The following is a 13,630-nucleotide window of genomic DNA, read 5'->3' as shown; positions in this document are numbered from 1 at the left end:
TATAGCAATAAGCTACAGAACTTTCTTCCAATCACAGGCCAGTATACACCCCTCTCAAACAGTCACGGCCAATATTTCAGTGGCCAGTAAAATTAAACATTCAATCTCAGCCCTGGTTTTTTACAGGCCATTAAAATGAAACAGCCAATCACATCCCAATATATTACTGGTCATCAGATCGAACAGCACTCGTAATGTAGACCAGAGCTGCCACCGTGATCACGTTCAAAGCTATCTCAATTTTTTTCTGCATATACATCTACATAGATACTCCGTAAGCCGTTGCACAGTGCGTGGCGGAGGTTACCCCGTACCACTTCCTGTCATTTCTCTTCCTCCAGTCGCAAGTAGAGTGAGGGAAAAACGATGATCTATATGTCTCCGTATGAGCCCTAATTTCTCGTATCTTATCATCGTGGTCCTTACGCGCAATGTGTGTTGGCGGCAGTGGAATCGTACCGCAATCAGCTTCAAATAGCAGTTCTCTAAATTATCTCAATAGTGTTCCTCGAGAAGCACGTCGCCTTCCCTCCCTGGATTCCCATTTGAGTTCCGGAAGCGTCTCCGTATCACTTATGTATTGTTCGAACAAATCTAGCAGCCTGCCTCTGAATTGCTTCAATGTCTTCCTTTAATCCGACCTGGTACGGATCCCAAACAATCTAGCAGTCTCAAGAATAGGTCGGAGCGAGTCCTATATGCGGTATTCTTTACAGATGAACCACACTCTCCCAAAATTCTCCCAATAAACCAACGTCTACCATTCACCTTTCCTACCACATTCTCCACATACCCATTCCATTTCACATCGTTTGCAATGTTACGCCTAGATACTTAAACGATTTGACTGTCTCAGGCAGGACACTATCAATGCTGTATCCGAACATTTCGGGTTTGTTTTTCCTAGACAACTACATTAACTTACAGTTTTCTACATTTAAAGCTAGCTGCCATTCATCACATCAGCTAGAAATTTTGTCTAAGTCCTCTTGTATGCTACAGTCACTCAACTTCGACACCTTACTGTACATTACAGCAACATCAGTAAACAACCACTGATTGCCGCCCACCCTGTCTGCCAAATCATTTATGTATAAAGAGAACAACAGCGGTCCTCTCACATTTTCCTAGAACACTCCTGACAATATGATTGTGATGAACACTCGCCGTTGAGGTTAAAATACTGTGTTCTGTAACGTAAAAAGTCTTCGAGCCAATCACATATCTGTGAGCCTGTTCCATATGCTTGTACCTTCATTAAGAGCCTGTAGTGGCCCACCGTGTCAAATGTTGTCCAGAAATATAGAAATGCAGAATCTGCCTGTTGTTCTTCATCCATAGTTCGCAGCATATCATGCGAGTCAAGGACAAGCTGAGTTTCACACGAGCGATGATTTCTTATTCTTGGACAGAAGCTTCACGGTCTCAAGAAAATTTATTATATTCAAAATGGGAATATGTTCAGGTATTTCGCAGAAAACCGAAGTTACGAATATCAGTGTGCAACTTTGCAGGTCCCTTATTTTACTCTTCTTATATACAGGAACCACCTGCGCCTTTTTCCAGTCGTTTGTGACTCTGTGCTGGGCGCGAGATTCACGATAAATGCTGTACTACCCCAAAGCCTACGCCTTTAGGTAATTAACCTCTATCAGTATGTCGATGTCCTGTGTCATTTGTTATGCAAGGATTTTTAATTATCCCTAAATTATTAGTCTACAGAACGTCAAAAGGTGGTGGAATTATGACACTGTAAATTATTTTGGTGACCAAGTGAGGTAGGTATGTAATGAAAGTCAAAGTTATCGTGAAGTTAGCCTTTAGAGTCACCGCTATAAACTGTTCGAACGTATGATTCTAAATAGAAATAGACCCTCTTCTCACACACGAAAAAGCAGGATTTCGAACAAACAGAAGCTGCACAGGGCAACTTTTCCATCTTACTCAGTTTGTAGAGGATGGATCTGAAACCCGACAAGTAACGGGTGTGGTCTTCGTGGGTCTCATTGCATCGGATGGTACTGTCCATCATCGGTTACTCAATGCAAAATTATACAATATGATCAGGAACGCCCACCTAGCTAGATTAATCAGCACCCTCCTCCAAAACCGCAGTTTTTTGTTGAATTTCAAGGACAGCGCAGTCGCTGGAGAGCGTAGAAAAATTGTCTACCTCAGGGAAACGTCTTCGATCCACTTCTCTTCAACATTTATACCAATGACCAGCCAATGACCCCGGGCACGAGGAGGTTCTTATATGTAGACGACCTAGCCCTTGCTACGCATAGCTCATGCTTTGAAAAAGTGGAACGAAACCTGACAACTGCACTTAGAACACTGTCAAGCTACTACAGTTGAAATCAGTTCAGACCAGACCCTCCGAAGACACAAGTGTTTGCCTTTCACCTAAGGAACAGGGAAGCTAATCGTGAGCGACATGTTGAATGGTCAGGCATCCAATTGCACCATCATCACGCTCCTAAATACTTGGGAGTCACTCTCGATAGAACTCTGACATTCTGCATTGAGGACACTGTAAAGTGCAGTAGTGGTCCCGGAAAGCGGGCAACAATGAGCCTCGGCCAGGGAATGAAGAGAACATGGCACCGGTATACAAGCAGAAACCATGCAGGCTCTGTGAAAGCTACAGGTATTTATGGCTCCAAGCTCTCAGCAGAACATGACAGGCGAGGTGTGAGGATTCTACATATGTGGGACTAAAACTGTCTTATCCCAAAACTACCTTGAGCTGTTCCCTCATATATAAAAAGCAGATAAGAATCTAAGGAAGGTCATAGGAAACAACATACAGTAACAGAATAACGCTCCTTTGAGGTCTAACATTCTGCGTGGTTTCTGTTGTTCTATATCGTGTCTCCCTACCACTTTCGCGCAACGACGCTCTGAGCGTGTTTTTTAGGGAATTAACTAGTTTGAACCTGGGACCTGTTGCTGGTAAGGAGACGTCAGACCACACATGACATGTAGAGCTCAGAAGAGTTCAGTGAGACTAGCGATGATATAACCAAATACTTAATGATTTCAGCGTCAGCTCCACTGCACTCCCTGTAAAAGAATCTTAATACTAACTAAATTTAGTGGAAGGGGTTCAAGGCTTTCCTATTTTTAGTTAGCTGGTAAAATAACTTAGAAAAAGCAGTTAAGTTTACCATTGAAAATTTTATTCTACTCACAAAACATTGTTTATAAATTGCACTATTAATAAAAGGAAATGTTTTAATACAGCATGGTAAAAACCAACTGCGTTCAACGAAAATGTGAACGAATATTCCCTGAATGGGTTTCCAAGTTCTACAATGGATCGAAGGATGACCTATGCCATATCACATCTATAATCTAGGTTTAAATTAAGTTTCACAAAAGAGAAAACTATCAAAATGGTCTACAGTGACCCTCAATTATCTTTAATTACTTATCTAACTTGTCGTAAATTACAGTGGCTGATGTGGCTTCTCAGTAACTATATAACAGAAAAATCATCGCGTTTCAGATTTTTACTTCAAGTGGCAAATGTGAACACCATGAGCTTTAATTGACGATCGACACTAGCATTACGCAAAAAGGGGGTGTAACAGATGAGACTTCTGCAGTTCTGAGTGAAGCTTTATGCGCTGTTCTGCGGCATCGCGTGCGTTCATTACCTTGTCGGTGTTCGTCAGGGGGCAGCGGGCAGCACAGCTCCGCTCACCTCGCCGTCTCGGAAGCAACTCCTCTCCTAACTTCTCCTTACTACAATTTACCGAAGTTGGTTTAAAAAAACTATCTGGCTGTGTTTTCATCTGACCAATCAGGGTCTCAATGTTAACCTTAAGCTCCGCCTACAAAAATTCTGTCTATCCAATGAGAAACGTTATACTTTTCGTGGTGGGGCAATGTTTTTAAAGTTTGCAACGTAACAGAGACGCGAAAAAGTCTCACGCTAAAACTTGCAGCTGGTGTGGTCCTTTTAGTGTTATCGTAAGATCTATACTGTTCTTCTGGAAGGCTCTATCTTTTAACATGGGCTGGGGGGGGGGGGGGGGGGGGGGGGATGGTCCTGACGTAACAGAGACGCGAAAAAGTCTCACGCTAAAACTTGCGGCTGGGGTGGCCCTTTTAGTGTTATCGTAAGATCTATACTGTTCTTCTGGAGGGCTCTAGCTTTTAACATGGGCTGTGGGGTGATCCTAGCGGTTAGCTGGCGACGTGGGTGTCCGTCCCTTATCGTAGGGCCTTCTAGCTTAACACGGTTCTGCTCTCGGCTTCTGTTCTCGTTTCTCCCCTCGGAACCGCGTCTGTCTCGCGGTGGGAAGGTATGACATGCATTTAGGCATTCTTGTGATAGTCTGTGGTATTCCATTTGCTCACTCGTTACTCGTACTACTTTGATTAATTTAATGTCACGATTTATTCGGAGCTATGTGACATACTACTGGATTTGCTTATCATGTCAGGGTTTTCATGGAAGGTGTTGGATTTGCCTGACACCCTTCGAACTTGATTTTTGTAATGAAGTTAGGCAAAGATTGAATCGTTGTCTAAGCCAGTCAAAAATTATTCCGTTATCTAAATTTTGTTGCCTACTGTTCAGCCACGTTATTCTGTTCTGTGCTAGTTTGTATTACTAATTTATATATTTATATTCTTCCACACTATTATCAAAAATATGTTTATATTGACAAGGGAAGAATATTTTTATTCTATTATAATTATTATTTTTTAATTATTTTCTTTCTTTATTTAATTGTGAAGTTTGTTTTTTAAGAAGTTTGTTATCGAAAGTGAGGAGTCTTTCACATCTATTTTCTTAGAAATATTGTTTTCATAAATGTAGTAATTAAGTAAAATCTATTCCTAAAACATTTCCTAAATATCATGTACAATTAAAATGTTTTTGTTTCTAGACACTCATTTCAACATTGTTACACTAACAAATAAGAATTATTTCCAAGAATTGCTTTGACAAAGAAATATGCACACACAAGTATTGAGATATTATCCTAACAAATGGTACAAATGTTAAAAAAAGGGAAAACATCCAACAAGATAATTTTTTATTCTTTGTTTTTATAAGGATAAAATAAGTAAAATATAGTTATTCTTTTATTTTTATGAGGAGAAAATAAGTGGCATATAGTTTTACTGTTTATTATGCCTTACTTTTATTCTTTATATACTGTCCATTTCAGAACTAATGACTTATTTTTATCGATAGTCTATTTTTTACTTAAGTCCATAGTCAATGACTGTTATTTTGTAGTTTATTAGCTGTCTGGTGTGCTTAACTTATTTAGTTTTTCACATGTTTCTTTTGCACAATTCCTACATCACATAATCTGATTCCACACATTCACACAATCCTATGAATGTTTAAGCATGAGGTTGGCGAATGTTTTTTGCATGAACGTGATGGACTTGAGCGAGATGGATGTGGGCAAGTATTTGATGTACAGCTTTGTTCGTAGTTCCTTGTTGGCTTTGCAAGAGTGTGTTGCTGTTGTGGAGGTCCCATAATGGAATGGAGCTGTGAGTGCAAAATCTCGTGGTTTACTGGCTTTGTATGCGTGAAAGTCATCATTAAGTGTCGCTGAAAGCGGTCGTTTTTCGTTGTAATACTTCGCAGACGACTAGTTTACAATAGGACAGGGATTTGGGAAGGTATGTCGTCTATTCTTCACCCATCTTCTTTCTTGGTCTCAATCTTGCGAATCTTCAACTTCTGTTCTTCCTGCTTTTTCTCTGCTTCTTACTTGCTTCTTGGTTCTTCACTGGGCAGGATATGGAAATATTTATTGATAACTAGTCGCTTTGAAGTTCTCCTCTTAGTAACAGTTTGATAAATTGTTTGGGCGTGTCATTTTTACTTTGTGGAAATTTTCTTTAGTTTCGCGCATCAGCGTGCTGTTTAATAGCAGTAGCGTGACTTTTACACATATTTTTTTGCCAGTGGTGACTTGCCCAAGCGGTCTTCTCGTCGGGCCGTTTTTTGCTCGCTTCACTGAATCGAGGCGTTCGGAGACCATAATGGCGTTCGGTGTCCTGTCGTGTCTCTGCAGGGTTCCACCACTGTGTGGTTCCGTGTTCTGTTCCAGCAGGGTTCCACCACCCTGTGGTTCAGCTTGGCAGCAGATTTATTTACTGCCCACTTCAGCTACAATGGCCTTCTGTTGGTCTCGCTGTCCTTTCCCTCCTCTCAACGCTTCTGCCTTGTAGGAATCGTGTCTTGCTAATTACGTCCTTTCCTTTCTTGATACTTCTCGCATTGCAACTTGTGGGTCATTGCATCTCGTCCTTGCTGGAGTTTTTACAATGGTTCTTACAAAAAGTTTTACTTATAATCATCTAACATATGTCTAGTATCTACATTGTTTTACACCTTCTTAAAAGCTTTACAAATTTCGGCGCCCTTTCCATGTTACAATTCTAAGATATTTTGAGTCTTAACGTCTACAAGAATCCTCAAATTCGTTTTTTATTTTTGTGTAGTGTCGTGGTGTATAGCATTTTAGTATTTCATGCTGTTAGACTATCTACACTTTATCCCTTCACCTTAATCTATGGTACTATTGGTGTTATTTTTGTTTCTGTTTTTATTGAAACTACTTTCTTTTTCCCACCTTCCTCTCTCTTCATTCTTCTTTCTCCTGACGATCTTATCTGCAACATAATCTTGAAATATTGTGCTGATTATTTACCAGTAATAAAATTAATCTTCAAACTTTTTGATGTGGCTCACATGGTGAAGTCCTACGGTTTTGCCTGTTTTTGGGTTCATTAGTTCCACAGCATTATCATGAGCAATTTGGCTAATTATGACAGGTCCTTTGTATGCAGCGTAAAACTTATGTATTTTGTGTTTCTGTTTGCTGGAGAGATGGTGTGTTTTTACAAATACTTTCTGGCCTACTGAGAATGTTCTTTTAATTGCTGTTCTATCTCCTCTTTCTTTTCTTTTAATGGCTGTCTTTCTGATGTTGGAGAGTGCTGTTGCTATGACTTGTTTGTGCTGTCTACATGGTACAATAGGAAATCTAACATTTTCTCTGGTTATGTTTGGGGGTTCAATATTTTTAAGTACAGTAACTGGAGGTAGTAGTGTAGTGCTATGTGGCATTTCATTTATTACTTCCTGGAAATCTTTAAGGTATATATCCCAAGTGTTGTGTCTTTTGCCTGCATATAATTGGCATAAAGTGCCTATGTCCTTCATAGATCGTTCTGCTGGATTTACGCTAGGTTTGTACTTAGATATGTAGATGAGTTTTATTTTGTGTTGTTTTAACGTGTTCTGTCATTGCACTGATTTGTATTGTGGGCCATTATCCGAAATTATTCGTTCCACTCGACCTACTTGTCTGAGAAAATCTTGTCTAAATGCTTTACTTATAGTAAGACCTGTTGCCCGTTTTAATGGTGTCAAGGTAACATATTTAGAAGTAAGTTCCAAAACGACAAATATGAAAATATATCCATTTTTGTGCGTGGGAGGGGCCCCATCAAATCTGTTGCAGCTATTTGTTTTAATCTTTTAGGGATTATTGGAAACATAGGTGATTTGGTTTGGAAAGTAACGTGTTTAGCCCTCATACATTTTTTGCATTTGACTAATACTGTTCTAATTCGTCTTTCCATATTAGGAAAATGGCTTGTTTGTTTTATTTTTAAAAAGCATTTCTTTGGTCCAAAGTGGCCATTACTTAAATGTGCATACCATATGTACTTATTAATTAGTTCATCTGGGATATAAATTAACCATTCATTCGTTGCAACATTTCGTCTAAAAAATAAAACATTGTTTTTTACGAGATAGTGCTGTCGAATGTCTGGAAAATCCTTACTTCTCCACTTGTGTTTGATTCCTAGTATTTCGGGATCCTTGTCCTGTTCTTTGCCTATGTTTTTCAATGCTGTCGTAATGTAGTTTTCGAAAGGTACTTGTTTCATATAGTACATTGTAATCTGGTCTTCTGCCGCTTCCAAACCTATGTTATTGGATGCACCCCGTGGACATCGTGATAAAGCATCTGCTAATACATTCGCTGGTCCTGGTATGTGTGTAATAGTGAAGTCAAATTCTTGTAGTATTAACGTCCATCTGGCTAACCTCCCATGAGTTAGTTTGGCGGATAACAGAAATTCTAATGCTTTGTGGTCAGTGTATACTTTTGTTTTTCTTCCGAATAGGAAGTATCCAAAACGTTGGAAGCCCCATACAACGGCCAATGCTTCCAGCTTCGTGACTGAATAGTTTTTCTCGCTTTTTGTGAGTACCCGACTGGCAAATGCAATTGTTCTATATGATCTTAGCCCTGCCTGTTCGTATTCTTGGAATAAAACAACTCCTAAACCTGTTTTCGCGCTATCAGTGGTCATACAAAAATTTTGTGTTAGATCAGGATGTGCTAAAATCGGTGCTGTTGTTAGTGCGTTTTTCACTTTTAAAAATTCTTCATTGGCTTATTGATCCCATACCCATGGCGTGTTTTTTTTTTTTTCAGTCAATGCACATAGGCATGGTGTTGCGAGAGAGTCGATCCAAATAAATTTTTTATAGAATCCGGTGAGACCTAGAAATCCTCTGAGAGTTTTCTTATTATATGGAGTACAGAATTCTTTGATTGCCGTTAGTTTTTCTGCGTCGGGCATTACCCCTTTCTCTGAAATTATGTGTCCTAGAAATTTGACCTCTCGCCTTCCAAATTTGGATTTTGTTATATTTACTGTGACCCCATGCTCTTTCATGATCTGTAAAAACTGATTTAATGTGTCGTTGTGATGTTCCCAAGAGGGTTCTGCTATAATCACATCATCAATATAACAAGTAATTTTTTGTAAAATTTCAGGACTGAGTATAGTATTAAATCCCCTAATAAACGCTGCTGATGATATGTTTAAACCAAATGGCAATCGTTTAAACTGGTAACATCTACCGAATACGATAAATGCTGTAAATTTTCTACATTCTGGGGCCAATTCTATTTGCCAGAAACTACTTCGTAAATCAATTGCTGAAAATATCTTAGCACCGTGGAAGTTTTGTATCAATTCCTCTAATTTTTCTGGGCGATCTGTCTCAGTGATTATGATTGTGTTGATCTGTCTGGAATCAAGCACTAACCTGATGCTCCCATCTCGTTTTTGTACAATATGGAGCGGGCTGTTATATGTGGAGGTGGCTGGTTCAATAATATCGTCATCTAACATTTTAGATATCTCCTGGAATACTTTATTCCTGTAGCTTAATCGGATTGTATAGGGTGGCACTGTAAATGGTTTGTGCTGTTTTACTTCAAACTTGTACTGAAAGTGTTTAATACTGCCAGTTTTAGGTAAAAATACGTCTGCTTTATCTCGTAAAATGCCCTCTAATTCTCTTTTACTGTGTTCCGAAATACCTTGAACTTCTTGCAATTTTTCGTCGATTTCTTTATGGACTTCTAACATGAGTTGAGGCGATTCCCCCTTTTGTGCATACCATTCTAATTCTTCATCCTCTTTATCTCGCGTCATTCTTAATTGTTTGTTTATAACTGGTATTTCTTCTAATTTTAGCTTTTGCTCAAAGAGAAGTGTGACATTCCCGAATGTTACGCTACCTTTCCCCATATCTATTATCGCTCGTCTCTCATTTAAAAAATCTACACCTATAATCAAATCTACAGTTAGTTTAGGTATAATCACGAAGTTGGCTTCGATCTTTTGACCTTGACACGAAAGAGTTAACCTTGTTTGTCTCGTAACTTCCGCAGCATTGTTTCTAATAGGACCTCTTACTTTAATGTTACGTGTTTTCAGAACTGGCAATTCCTCATTGGTATTACACTGCATGAATAAATTTTCTGAGATCGCAGTCAGTTCACTTCCGCTATCAATTACAATATTGACTGGGGTATGCTTTACCATGGCCTTCACAATTGGTTGAATTTGAAACGGTTGGTTCTGTTCTTCTTCTTCTTGCATCAACGAAACCTCCACTGAATCATACATGAGTCTTTTTAGGAATTTCCCTTGTGAATTCGAACTTTCTGTAGCATAAACTTCGACTGCTACTTTTCTCTCTTTTATTTCCTCTTCTCTATTTCTTCCTTCATTTACTCTTTCTTCAACATCCTCTACTTTTTCCTCATCCTCGTATATCTTCTCCTTCTTCGTCGCTACTTCCACATAATCGCATCCAAATGCTCTAATTATCGCTTCATAACTTCCTTCATTATATACACTCCTGGAAATTGAAATAAGAACACCGTGAATTCATTGTCCCAGGAAGGGGAAACTTTATTGACACATTCCTGGGGTCAGATACATCACATGATCACACTGGCAGAACCACAGGCACATAGACACAGGCAACAGAGCATGCACAATGTCGGCACTAGTACAGTGTATATCCACCTTTCGCAGCAATGCAGGCTGCTATTCTCCCATGGAGACGATCGTAGAGATGCTGGATGTAGTCCTGTGGAACGGCTTGCCATGCCATTTCCACCTGGCGCCTCAGTTGGACCAGCGTTCGTGCTGGACGTGCAGACCGCGTGAGACGACGCTTCATCCAGTCCCAAACATGCTCAATGGGGGACGGATCCGGAGATATTGCTGGCCAGGGTAGTTGACTTACACCTTCTAGAGCACATTGGGTGGCACGGGATACATGCGGACGTGCATTGTCCTGTTGGAACAGCAAGTTCCCTTGCCGGTCTAGGAATGGTAGAACGATGGATTCGATGACGGTTTGGATGTACCATGCACTATTCAGTGTCCCCTCGACGATCACCAGTGGTGTACGGCCAGTGTAGGAGAACGCTCCCCACACCATGATGCCGGGTGTTGGCCCTGTGTGCCTCGGTCGTATGCAGTCCTGATTGTGGCGCTCACCTGCACGGCGACAAACACGCATACGACCATCATTGGCACCAAGGCAGAAGCGACTCTCATCGCTGAAGACGACACGTCTCCATTCGTCCCTCCATTCACGCCTGTCGCGACACCACTGGAGGCGGGCTGCACGATGTTGGGGCGTGAGCGGAAGAAGGCCTAACGGTGTGCGGGACCGTAGCCCAGCTTCATGGAGACGGTTGCGAATGGTCCTCGCCGATACCCCAGGAGCAACAGTGTCCGTAATTTGCTGGGAAGTGACGGTGCGGTCCCCTACGGCACTGCGTAGGATCCTACGGTCTTGGCGTGCATCCGTGCGTCGCCGCGGTCCGGTCCCAGGTCGACGGGCACGTGCACCTTCCGCCGACCACTGGCGACAACATCGATGTACTGTGGAGACCTCACGCCCCACGTGTTGAGCAATTCGGCGGTACGTCCACCCGGCCTCCCGCATGCCCACTATACGCCCTCGCTCAAAGTCCGTCAACTGCACATACGGTTCACGTCCACGCTGTCGCGGCATGCTACCAGTGTTAAAGACTGCGATGGAGCTCCGTATGCCACGGCAAACTGGCTGACACTGACGGCGGCGGTGCACAAATGCTGCGCAGCTAGCGCCATTCGACGGCCAACACCGCGGTTCCTGGTGTGTCCGCTGTGCCGTGCGTGTGATCATTGCTTGTACAGCCCTCTCGCAGTGTCCGGAGCAAGTATGGTGGGTCTGACACACCGGTGTCAATGTGTTCTTTTTTCCATTTCCAGGAGTGTACGTTGGATTGTGTGCCCACTCGTAACTTATTTTCAACTTCTGTCGACTGCGCATTATCCTCATTGAATTCGCTTTCCCTGGTTTCCATCTCAAATAGCTCTGCAATACTCATTACTTCGTCCTTTCCTCCTACATTCGTTGTGCATGCCTCTGGTAATTCATCTTCCTCGTCAGTATTCTCCCAATTAATTTCGTCCCTACACGATATTGTTATTTTCTTGTCTTCGTTTTCATCTGGTCCCTGCGGATTTGTTTCTTCCTTCTTCTCTTCTCGTGATAATATTTTTACTTCTCTGTTCAAGGTGCTGCAATTGTCCTGGGTCGGGGCGTCATTCTCTTTGGCATGGGCGCTTAGCTGTCAATTCGAACGTTTATCGGGGTTTGGTGGTCTTACCTCCACCTCTTCTATCTGTATTCTCTTTTCTTGTTCAGCTTGTTGATAATGGTTTCTTTGTTGATAATTTGTCGGTCTATTGCTTCTCCAGTACCCGTTCCGGTTGTCGTTATTCCCTCTGTAATAGTTGTTGCCGTTCCTGGGTGAATTATAGTTATTGCCATATTCTCTTCTAAATCCATAACCGGTTCTTTGTTGAAATCTATTGTCGTTTCTTGGTGCGAAGTTATCACATGGTTCGTAATTATTGTTTCTTCGTACTGTGTCTTGTGGATTCCACTGCTTTTTGCTTTCGTTTTCACGTGCGCTTCGTCTTTTTCTTGCGTCATCTTCCGAAAATATGAACTCTAGTTCCCTTAGAATACCTTTAAATGCTTCGACTTCATTGCCTCCGCGACCTACAAATGATTGCCGGTATTTCAATGGTAGCTTCATCGCGCATAATTTAATCAACTCTCCGTCACTGTATGGTACATCTAAGCATTGATTTTTCTTTGCCATTAATCCGAAAAATTTCACGGGACTCTTCTCTCCTGAATTTTCAAAATATGGGTTCTGTAATAATTCGTACTTCACTCTGTTCTGTGCTTCGCTGGACCAATATCGTGAGAGAAACTTCTCTCTGAAATCTTCGTACGATCGGCATGTCGCTGCAACATTCTGCATGGTTTCTGCGACTGTTCCTGACATGTGTGCACATATAAAGTCTAATTTGTGTGCTAGCGTCCAGTGTTCTGGTAATCCTACTCGGAATTGATCAATAAAAGTTCGTGGATGTAATGAGTTTCCTTCTCGAAAGTGTTGAAATTTTCTGACTGTGAGGAAATGATCGTTGTCGTACTTCGTCATAGTTCCATATGAAATTCGCGATTCTTCGCCACTTTTGTTTCTGATCATTTCTCCCGTCGTTCTTTCCGGTTGTGGTAGATCCATTGGATATTGTCCACTGTAACTTTCGCCTACCCTTGCGTAGTATCGTTGGAGTGGTACGCAATAATTTTCTTCCATCGGTTGTGAACGTGTAGCTGAATGCATTGCACTGTACTCTTCGCGACCTGGCTTTCCATTGTCAGGTATTGGTTCGGTATCTTGTCTGGCTAACCTTGCTGCTTCATTGCACGATCCAAACTGTCTTGAAACATACATTTGTGGTTCCGCATGTGTTTGTGATGACGTTTGTTCATCAAGAATTTCGAAACGTGTTTGTTGCTGTGCAGGCTGTCTGTTTTCACGTATGTTACTTTCCGCCTGTGATTGGAATCGCAAATGAGTAATATCTTCGTTAATTGCTTGTTTTTCCGGTGCTGTTACAGGTACGGATGCGGTTGCAGACTCTGTGCTTGTTCGATCCTGTTCACTACGCTCGTCAATGGTTTGCAACAACTCTGTTCGCAATTTCTGAAATTGTCGCTTCGTTTGCGCTTCTATTTTCACTATGCGGTTATCATATCTTTTCAGCGCTGCTTTTGTGATACGTTTGTGTAACACACTGTTTTCAACAACTTCACGCGCTGTACCTGCTGCTTGTCTAGTAATTTCGTTTATCTGTTTCTCTAGTTTCTTGACTTCTCCCTGGGTGTTGTTACGTAATGTTT

This window comes from Schistocerca cancellata, chromosome 4 (genome assembly GCF_023864275.1).
Source record: "Schistocerca cancellata isolate TAMUIC-IGC-003103 chromosome 4, iqSchCanc2.1, whole genome shotgun sequence".
Classification (NCBI taxonomy): Eukaryota; Metazoa; Arthropoda; class Insecta; order Orthoptera; family Acrididae; genus Schistocerca; species Schistocerca cancellata.
The sequence above is the reverse complement of the archived record's forward strand: the minus strand, read 5'-3'. Positions refer to the sequence as shown.